Source organism: Odocoileus virginianus, chromosome 20 (genome assembly GCF_023699985.2).
Source record: "Odocoileus virginianus isolate 20LAN1187 ecotype Illinois chromosome 20, Ovbor_1.2, whole genome shotgun sequence".
NCBI lineage: Eukaryota > Metazoa > Chordata > Mammalia > Artiodactyla > Cervidae > Odocoileus > Odocoileus virginianus.
The window spans coordinates 31,325,646-31,337,211 of NC_069693.1; positions in this window are offsets into that span (position 1 = coordinate 31,325,646).

An 11,566-nucleotide genomic window follows, 5' to 3' on the forward strand; every position below is an offset into this window, starting at 1 on the left:
TGGAAGTGATGGAATTCCAGTTGAGCTATTTAAAATCCTAAAAGATGATGCTGTGAAAGTGCTGCACTCAATATGTCAGCAAATTTGGAAAACTCAGCAGTGGCCACAGGACTGTAAAGGCCAGTTTTCATTCCAATCCCAAAGAAAGACAATGCCAAAGAATGCTCAAACTACCGCACAATTGCACTCATCTCACACGCTAGTAAAGTAATGCTCAAAATTCTCCAAGCCAGGCTACAGCAATACGTGAACCGTGAACTTCCAGATATTCAAGCTGGTTTTAGAAGAGGCAGAGAAACCAGAGATCAAATTGCCAACATCCGCTGGATAACTGAAAAAGCAAGAGAGTTTCAGAAAAACATCTATTTCGGCTTTATTGACTATGCCAATGCCTCTGACTGTGTGGATCACCACAAACTGTGGAAAATTCTGAAAGAGATGGGAATACCATACCACCTGACCTTCCTCTTGAGAAATCTGTATGCAGGTCAGGAAGCAACAGTTAGAACTGGACATGGAACAACAGACTGATTCCAAATAGGAAAAGGAGTACGTCAAGGCCGTATATTGTCACCCTGCTTATTTATCTTAAATGCAGAGTACATCATGAGAAATGCTGGGCTGGAAGAAGCACAAGCTGGAATCAAGATTTCCAGGAGAAATATCAATAACATCAGATATGCAGATGACACCACCCTTATAGCAGAAAGTGAAGAAGAAGAACTAAAGAGCCTCTTGATGAAAGTGAAAGAGGACAGTGAAAAAGTTGGCTTAAAACTCAACATTCAGAAAACTAAGATCATGGCATTCGGTCCCATCACTTCACAGCAGATAAATGGGGAAACACTGGAAACATTTGCTGACTTTATTTTTTGGGGCTTCAAAATCACTGCAGATGGTGATTGCAGCCATGAAATTAAAAGATGCTTACTCCTTGGAAGGAAAGTTATGACCCATATTAGAAAGCATATTAGAAAGCAGAGACATTACTTTGTCAACAAAGGTCCGTCTAGTCAAGGCTATGGTTTTTCCAGGAGTCATGTATAGATGTGAGAGTTGGACTATAAAGAAAGCTGAGTATTATAAACAGTGCTGTAACGAACATTGGGGTACACGTGTCTCTTTCAGATCTGGTTTCCTCGGTTTGTATGCCCAAGAGTGGGATTGCTGGGTCATATGGCAGTTCTCTTCCCAGTTTTTTAAGGAATCTCTACACTGTTCTCCATAGTGGCTGTACTAGTTTGCATTCCCACCAACAGTGTAAGAGGGTTCCCTTTTCTCCACACCTTCTCCAGCATTTATTGCTTGTAGACTTTTGGATAGCAGCCATCTGACTGGCTTGCAATGGTACCTCATTGAGGTTTTGATTTGCATTTCAAGTGTGAAACAGATTGTCAGTCCAGGTTGGATGCATGAGACAAGTGCTCGGGGCTGGTGCACTGGGATGACCCAGAGGGATGGGATGGGGAGGGAGGTGGGAGAGGGGATCGGGATGGGGAACACATGTAAATCCATGGCTGATTCATGTCAATGTATGGCAAAAACCACTACAATATTGTAAAGTAATTAGCCTCCAACTAATAAAAATAATTGAGGGAAAAAAAAAGAAAGCTGAGTGCTGAATAATTGATGCTTTTGAACTGTGGTGTTGGAGGAGACTCTTGAGAGTCCCTTAGACTGCAAGGAGATCCAACCAGTCCATCCTAAAGGAGGTCAGTCCTGGGTGTTCATTGGAAGGACTGATATTGAAGCTGAAACTCCAATACTTTGGCCACCTGATGCAAAGAGCTGACTCATTTGAAAAGACTCTGATGCTGGGAAAGATTGAGGGCAGTAGGAGAAGGGGACGACAGAGGATGAGATGGTTGGATGGCATCACCGACTCAATGGACATGAGTTTGAGTAAATCCAGGAGTTGGTGATGGACAGGGAGGCCTGGCATGCTACAGATAATGGGATCTCAAAGAGTCGGACATGACTGAGCAACTGAACTAAATGAAAAAAGAAAAAAAATACATATATGTGTGTGTGTGTATATATATATATATATATATATATATATATATATATGTCAGAAAAAGACACACTCACACAAATCTCTCTCTCTCACTCTTTTTGTTGTTATTGTTTATTGCCACTTACTGATAAGTCCATCTGGTCCTCTGAAAGTTGAGGAGCTTGACACTTAATAAATGCTGGGTGCACAGAACTGAAGCGGTATCAGTCTGAAGGAAAACATCTTATAAGACATTCTTATATAAAAAGCTATTTTTAAAGGATGCACCTAACTTGTTATGCACTTATTAAGCTGTAAGTCCTTTACTTGATGTCATGGGGGTTGGCCAAAGACAGTAAGATTCAGTCTCTCTCCTTGAGAGCATCTAGTTTCTGTGGCACCATAAAATGAATTTTTAAACATTTTTAAATTTTATTTATATGTTTAATTTTTTAATTAAAAACTTTTAAAAAATCATAGCACTGGGATTTGAAATAAGTTTTAGCACTTTCAAATTGCTATAAGAGCACTGAGTCAAAATAATTAATGCTTCCTGAGTTTGGGGAAAGGTACAAAAATATTTATCAAGCTTTGTAGTACAGAAAAAGTTTGTTCCTCAGCTAGTCCATAGGTGAGAGATAGAATGTACAGGCAAAAATAATATCATTATTGTGAAGCAAGCCGGCAGGACAGACCCAAAGAGCCTCAAGCAGACATAGAATTGTATCTTCAAACTTAGCAGGGATAAACCAAAAACTGACAGTTACAGACTCATTTATTTTCCCCATAAAAGATCAGTGGAATCTAATAGTGTATTAATAAGAAATACCTTACTTAACATGGTTCACCCTACAAATATAAAGATAATTTAGTGTTATATTTAATTGTCTATCAACGACAAAACTATCACTGAACATTTCCATAGATGCATTAAAAAAAAGTCTGAGACTTCACAATTTACTTAATATTTAAAAAAATAAAACTAAATAATACACAGAGATGGGAACTTCTTCAAGTTATATAATCTACCCACACTCCATAGCAGATAAAATAGTTAATAGAGAATTTTGAGGTACATTCCCTTAATATGAAGATAAGAAAAGAACTGTTATCTTCACTCCATCAGTTCAGCATAATATCGGAGGGCCTGGAGACCACCATTATACAAGGAAAATTGGAAACAGAAACTGATTTAAAGACTTATGGAAAAAAGTGAAAAAGTGTCATTAACTGAAGGGAACATTACTACAGGCATAGAAAAGTTAACAGAAAAAAATAGACAAACTGTTCATACCAAACAGAGAGTTCTGAGTGATATATCACCGATGAAAGGACTTAAAATGTTAAAGATGTCAATCATTCTAAACACCTCCCTGTAATTTTCATCCCATTTTAATCAAAATTATAGCAGAATTCTGTGACTAACTCAACATCTTTTTTAAATAAGATTTTAGTAGCTACTGAGCTCCATTTATCAATATAAAGTTTAGTAAAACTAGCAGAGAGTTGAGGAGGGAAGGGTGTTTCTCACATTTAGATAAGAAAGACTTATTACCAAGCTATGTAAATAAAACAAGAACAACAAAAGCAATGAAAACAATAAATCTATGGTATTCCTATTACGGTGCAAAAGTATACTCAAGTATGTGAATTAATAATCAAACTAAGTATAACCAGAAAAAACAGAAATGCAAAAACAACAAGCCATTACTTCAAACTCATGAGACAGGTCTGAAAAGGAAGATATGGCCAACTGTTGGTGAAAATATAAAAAATGAGGAAGTTTCATACAGTATATCTATCTTATTATCCTGCAATGCTATATCAGAGTATAAGTCCTGGAGAAACTCTTGAGAAGGATATACCTAATGTTATTCATTATACTGTTTTTTTATTTTTTCTTAAACCAAGTGTTGGACGCACTGTATTCATCTGCACAAGGAAAATGAGTACTAAGGGCTATTTTGGGAAATATAGAAGTAAAAACAAAATACATGCACATGGACCAACATGTATCATTTTGAAAATATTGTCAAGTGAAAAATATAAAATACAGAATGACCTTTATGGTACAATAACATCTATATTGATTAAAAACACATCAGCACAAATATACACTTTACAAAGGACACATATCCAAGAATATATATTACTGCATCACATAGAAAAAGAATGACCTGACTATTTGCAGTTGAGCTTCAATAAGGAAATACATACATAAATAAAAATAAAATAAACAGTATGTTTATGTGTTTATTGTATAGAAAAAAACAATAAATGTGTCTTGGACTTAGTATTCAGTAGAGAAGAAATATTAGAAAGTGGATGAGCGGTGTTCTGATTATGAAAGTTCATACATGCTAAGAAGTCCAGACACTGATGGGGAGCTCCAGCCTATGCAATTTGTCCTGCAGAACAATGGGAACCCATATGATTTTGATAAGTGTTCTGAGTAAAGGTTAAAGTTTTAGATATATTTCACACTTGGAAACTTTCCTAACCATCCATCCCTCTCTTAGAGGTCACAATGAACACTCACAAACTAAAGGCTCTTAGAAATCCTATTGCAATGGAAATATTTGTTTATCCCAGGATTTCTCAAATATAATTATACATACACACACATATATTTATTGAAACACCAAATTCATCTTTTTAGATATGTATATTTTGTGAAATACAATTTCAGTATGACTACTGGAATCAATAGACAAATTTAAGAGATTTTTAAGAGATAAAAAGCTATGATAAAATCTAACTTAATTCCCTTCTTCTTACTGGGAACTTATTAAGGATACCATCATCTATTTATTGAGCATCTACACTGCACACAGCTCAGTGGTAAGTGTGATTAGGAATAAAACAGTAGAAGAAATCACAGACCTTGTTCCCACAGAGCTAATTGGAGACAGAAATTTAACACATGCAGATAATTAGGTGATGTGACCTACTGCATATGACACTATCTCAGGAAGTGATAAAATGTGGGGAAGCTGTCAAATCAATTGGTATTCCAAAAAGAAAAAGCTCAAGAAAGGTCAGAAGGGCTAGAAGAAGCACTGTGCAAGAAGCTGAAATTGTCTATTAGGTTTCCCTTCCCTATCTAGGAGAGGGGGCTTGTGAAACAGTTACCTTTCATATAGGTTATTGTAATAGTCTACTGAATAGTGTCTCCATCTCTGATCTCTATTATTAGGTGAACTTCCTAAAACATCACATTTAGCCTTTTTTTTTCCTTCTGCCACTAACTTAAAATGACTCCCTAACCATTTTTTCTTATTGTTTTTGGTTCAGCACAATAAGCACATACTTATAGAACTTATTATATACCAGGTCTCAGTCAAACATAGTAGTAGTAGTTTAGTCACTAAGTCATGTCCGACTCTTGCGACCCCGTGGACAGTAGCCCGCCAGGCTCCCCCGTCGCTGGGATTCTCCAGGCAAGAATACTGGAGTGGGTTGCCATTTCCTTCTCCATCAGTCAAACCTAGCCTCTGGCAAAAAGAAACTTTCAGGCTGAATTTTAGGTCATAGGAGAAGAGGGGCCTTATTATATTAAATAGAGACCTCTAAGCCAACAAATCCACTGAAATTTTCATTTAAAGTCTTCTCCCTTCCTTCGATTCAGGTGAGCATCTCCCTCTTGTTTGCTGTTGCTGAAAACATCCAGCAATGCCCTTCCCACTGGCACTCAACAACATATATTATTCATGCTTCAGGTTCCAGTTTCAGCATTGGGTACATGGTCACAAGACCAGCTCTGAACAAGCAGGAGTTAGGCAGAAGTTCCAGTAATAGGGAAGAGGGTCCAGAGTGAATGATCTTTATAAATAAAGGAAATAGTCCTAGAAAGTTCAAATGTTGGAGATTAAAAAGACAAACTAGTTCAACACCCGCACTGTCTTTAGAAGACAATGGTTACTCTGAGGGGGAAATAGAACACTAACCTGATTCAAGGGAGGCATTCATTTGTCAGGTTTAGGAAAGTGGATAATATTGAGAGCTTTGAGGGAAACAATGATTTATATGACACAGCTATTAGATTACATGCCCTTAAAAATTCAGCTGTCTCTCTTGAGTTCATGGTCCTCCCCTATAAAGTGATGGGAACACACATCAGTTGCTTTCAAATTGCACTCCAGGGAATCTTGCCTGGTGCTGCTAACAGCTGGAGATGAAGAGGAAGGTCAGAGACTTTCCACCATCACTACCACTATCACTTGATTTTAACTCTCCCCCCAAAAAATGTTATTTTATTTATTGAGGAGCCTAGTAAACTATACCACATGCAAAGTAAACCACACTTTATTTAATTTTGGTTGGGGAATCTTTCTGGACAGTTGATTCAACAATTTTCAAAACTCTCTTTCAATGTTTTATAAGCTTGTATGTTCCACTTGAAAAACTGTACATTTAAAAAGGGCCAATAGAACTTCTCATGATAAAAGAAAGGCAGAACAATCATTTCAAAGTTTTCTAAATTAAGACAGTATCAGGCTACTTATTTCCTAGAAAAAGGAAGTTTGAGTTTTTGTTCTGTAACATTTCATCTGTAATATTACAGAGACCATCTATAAGAATGAAGATACTGAAGCGAAGCAGGATCCTATAGCTCTTCCTTCCCACCATGTCCTCTGCTTACTTTTCATCAGTGAAAACCTTTAGCCAAAGAATAAGTTTAGTCAGAGAGTGAGAAAAGGCAGAAACAAAGGGAAACAGTCAAAGGAAACCAAGTGGTAATAGTTTAGCCATTAAGCAAAGTCAAGAACCTTTAGTTCCTTCTGAAGGGACATAGATACTAATTCTGAGCCATATCCTGTGAGCTGTCTTATAGGTACTGAAACCACTATCAGGTGGAAAAAGTGAACTACATGATAACCAGACTGTAGCCATAACATAAAATGCTACTATTCCGAGATCCGGCCTCAAGAAATGGAAACAAACCAACCCTGGAACTGAAGATTAACTGTACTTAAAACAATCAAGATGATGCTGGTCAGACCACTGATGACCAATTTCAAGATGACTGTCAGAGCTGACTGTGCTGTTCCTGCAAGCAGTCCCCTCCCTCAGCCTATAAAAAGCCATTGCTCACTTCCTGTCAGCAGGGCAAGTCAGCCTTTGGATGGGTGTTCTCTCTCCCCTCAGGCTGCCAGCATCCAAAATAAAGCACTTTCTTTTCCACCAACCTGGCCTCTTTATTGGCTTTTCAGGAGTGAGCAGCCAGACCTAGGTTTGGTAATTGTACTTTGTACTAAGTTATCATGGCCACGATATGACTGACTTGAAAATCTGTAAGAATTAATCACCAATCCTAGCAATGCTTGCAGTTGGAGGAGGTGTTTCCACGTCATTGTAACTTTCTACTTTCTGGAATCTTTCTGGAAGGCCCATGTTGGATGGATGGCATACTAGTCTTTTACAGACTATCATTCATATAAGTTAGGTTCACATTATTTTTATATTTGTGCAGGACAATATTCTTGGATTCCAGAAGGGAGAAATCAATTTTGCTAGCTTTGTAACTCATAATGGGTTTTGTAATCACACTTCAAAATGATCACTCTCTTCTGTTTTATCCAATTCTGATAGCACAGAAAGATGGCACATACCCAGCACCAAGATTCTCACCAGGGAATTATAAACTTTCCTAAGTGCTCTTTTGGGACAATGATGAAGATGTTCTCAAGATTATTTCCCCAAATGAGTTAAGTACTCGATATCTAGACAGAGGTGTAGAAATAGGATCATTAAACCAATTTTCTACACCACACTCACCAACTTATCATTCTAATCAAACCATGTAAAACCTTTTGGATCAATTGAGAAGAACATGGTGAGGCATAGAGAGTTAAGAAATATGAAATTGTCTCTTCTAACCATGCAGCTCTCTTGTAAATGCAAATATTTACTCCATGTCCATACTCCCAGATGAAGGGTCTTCTCTAGGACTATGCAGAAGAACCCGATAAAGAGCAATAATAAGTTTCTGCGACCCCACTCTAAAATCATTCCATGTCTACTTTTTCTGATTATTATTGTCACTTTGTGTGTGAGTATCCTGGTTTGTTGACTGGCTCACTCATGGTCCAATGTTCTCTGATGTCACGCATTGACTTTTCCATTCTATTCTGGTCCCTACTCCAAGATTGGGTAGTCAGCAAGGGTGTGGAGTGGCCTAAGCTAACCATGGAAATGAATGCACCCACATTCTTAGTCCTGACCAGCAAATGGAGCTATTGAGTCGCTGGAATTTGGAGTTGGAGTTGAAGTTTTATGCATGGTACAGGTGATGGGCACTATGGCAAAGAAAAGTAGGTGTCCCCTCTGATTATGTGTGGTCTCACTGCATATTAAGGGACAGATGAAAAACAAAAGAGACGTAGACAGCAGTAAAGAAAGTGTACAAAACTGCTGAACTGCTTACTGATCAGGCATCATGGGATATTGTTTTCACAGGTTTGTGGGAGATGTCCATAAATTAGTGCTATTTTTATCACCACTTGACAGATTAAGAAACTGAGACTCCTAAATATGAAGTAACCTAGGCCAAAATCAGATTTTCACTTGATTACAAAGCCTGACAATCGTAGCGCATGGGTGGTGAATTGCCATCAGGAGACAGTTCTATAAGAAGTTCAAAGACATGATCTCACTTATTTGCATCAGTAGAGTTTCTGCAAGATTTTAAAATCATTTCCACTGTGGAAGTTTTACAAAGTTCTACCATCAGAATCAAAACATCCCCTGACTTCACTATAATCCTTAGCCTTCTCTTTTCTCTCACCTCCAGCAAAATCAGGCTTTTACCCATTATTTATGAACGATTTGGAAAACTGTCAATTTTTGCCAGGGCTTTCATTACCTCTGTAAGATATCTATGTTATGGATAGATATCAAAATGTTCCAATTTACCTCTTTTCCTGTGCATGCATTTGGAAAAATTCTACTTTGCAAATATAAAGCTCAATCTGATTCAGTCCAAATTCAATCAAAATCAATCCAAAAACTCAAGAACGCTTCAATGTTTCTTATACTTATAACATAGGTAATAACTGATTGTGACATCATGATTTCCAGAAATAAATAAATATATATATATACACACACACACACACACTCTATGTGTTTACTATGGCTTTCGCAACTTCTTTTTCCTTCTATAGATGAGTTCTCCTTACCTTACTGTATAGGAACGTAAATGTGGCTCACCAAGACTGTAGATCCTGAATTGCCATTCTCAGCTGACCCTGAATAAACCCATCTTTGCTGGAGAGACATCTGGTAGTATATTTCAGGTCAATACAAGGTGGAGGCTGTAATCCAAAGAAGATGGAGAGGAGTCAGTTTCTGATAAGAGGGGCAATATTTTCTAAGCTGTACTGAGAAGGAACAAGGAATGGCTTGTGCGATTCACACATTCTAAAAATAAAATACTTCTTAAAATCTTATTATGCTTATAAATGAATATGCTAGATGCTGGACACACACACAGATTAGCAAGGCCAACGCAGTCACTGCCTCACATAACTTTCATTTAGTTGTCAAGAAGGAAAGCAGAATTTTCCACCCCAAAATTTGCCTCTTTGTCCTAAGGATTATTTTAGGTTCATTATTTACTTACTTACTTACTTCTGTATTTTTCATTTTTTTTTCTGTTTAAATTATTTTAAGTTTATTCTTTTAAAATACAGCAGACACAGGAAAGGCTAAAAAAATTGAACAGAAGTTCCTTTGCATAAGAGATGCTTACATTTGTAAGAGAGATCTCATTCTGTTAGGATGCTCTCCTCTCTGTACCAGAAAGAGGTCTTGAGTAAATCTCTAGGACAATGCAAACAAATAGAGGAAAACAATATAATGGGAAGTACTAGAGATCTCTTCAAGAAAATTGGAGCTATCAAGGGAACATTTCATGCAAGGATGGACACAATAAAGGACAGAAACAGTAAGGACATAGCAGAGGCAGAAGAGATTAAGAAGAAGTGGCAAGAATACACAGAAGAGCTATAAAAAAGATCTTAATGACCTCAATAACCATGACGGTGGGGTCACTCACATAGAGCCAGACATCGTGGGTGTGAAGTCAAGTGGGCCTTAGGAAGCATCACTAGGAACAAAGCTAGTGGAGGTGATGGAATTCCAGTTGAGCTATTTCAAATCCTAAAAGATGATGCTGTGAAACTGCTGCACTCAATATGCCAGCAAATTTGGAAATCTCAGAGGTGGGGTCAGGACTGGGTAAGTTCAATTTTCATTTCAATCCCAAGGGCAATGCCAAAGAATGTTCAAACAATCCACAATTACACTCATTTCCTATGTTAGCAAGATAATGCTCAAAATCCTTCAGGCTAGACTTCAACAGTACATGAACTGAGAACTTCCAGATATACAAGCTGGATTTAGAAAAGGCAGAGGAACCAGAGATCAAATTGCCAACATCCGTTACATCATAGAAAAAGTAAGGGAATTTCAGAAAGTTATCTACTTCTACTTCATTAACTACTTTGAATCAAAAGCCTTTGATTGTGAGGATCACAACAAACTGTGGAAAATTCTTAAAGAGATGGGAATACCAGACCACCTTACCTGCCTCCTGAGAAACCTGTATGCAGGTCAAGAAGCAACAGTTAGAACTGGACATGGAACAACAGACTGGTTCCAAACAGGGAAAGGAGTATGTCAAGGCTGTATATTGTCACCCTGCTTATTTAACTTATATGCAGAGTACATCATGCGAAATACCAGGCTGGATGAAGCACAAGCTGGAATCAAGATTTCCAGGAGAAATATCAATAACCTCAGTTAGGCAGATGACACCACCCTTATGGCAGAAAGCAGAGCAACTAAAGAGTCTCTTGATGAGAGTGAAAGAGGAGAGTGAAAAAGTTGGCTTAAAACTCAACATTCTAAAAACAAATATCATGGCATCTGATCCCATCACTTCATGTTAAATAGATAGGGAAATAATGGAAATAGTGATAGACTTTATTTTCTCGGGCTCCATAGTCACTGCAGACAGTGACTGAAGTCATGAAATTAAAAGACACCTGTTCCTATGACAAACCTAGACAGGGAACTAAAAAGCAGAGACATCACTTTGCCAACAAAGGTGCTATAGTCAAAGCTGTGGTTTTTCCAGTAATCATGTACAGGTGTGAGAGTTGGACCATAAAGAAGGCTGAGCACTGAAGAATGGATGCTTTTGAACTGTGGTGCTGGAGAAGACCCTTGAGAGTCCTTTGGACAGCAAGGAGAACAAACCAGTCAATCCTAAAGGAGATCAACCCTGAATATTAATTTGCAGGACTGATACTGAAGCTGAAGCTTCAATACTTTGGCCACCTTATGGGAAGAGTTGACTCGCTGGAAAAGACTGGGAAAGATTGAGGGCAGCAGGAAAAAAGGGAACAGAAGATGAGACGGTTGGATGGCATTACCAACTCAGTGGACATTAGTTTGAGCAAACTCTGGGAAACAGTGAAGCAACAGGGAAGCCTGGTGTGCTGCAGTCCATGGGGTCATAAAGAGCCAGACTTGACATAAGACTGAACAACAACTAGAAACTCT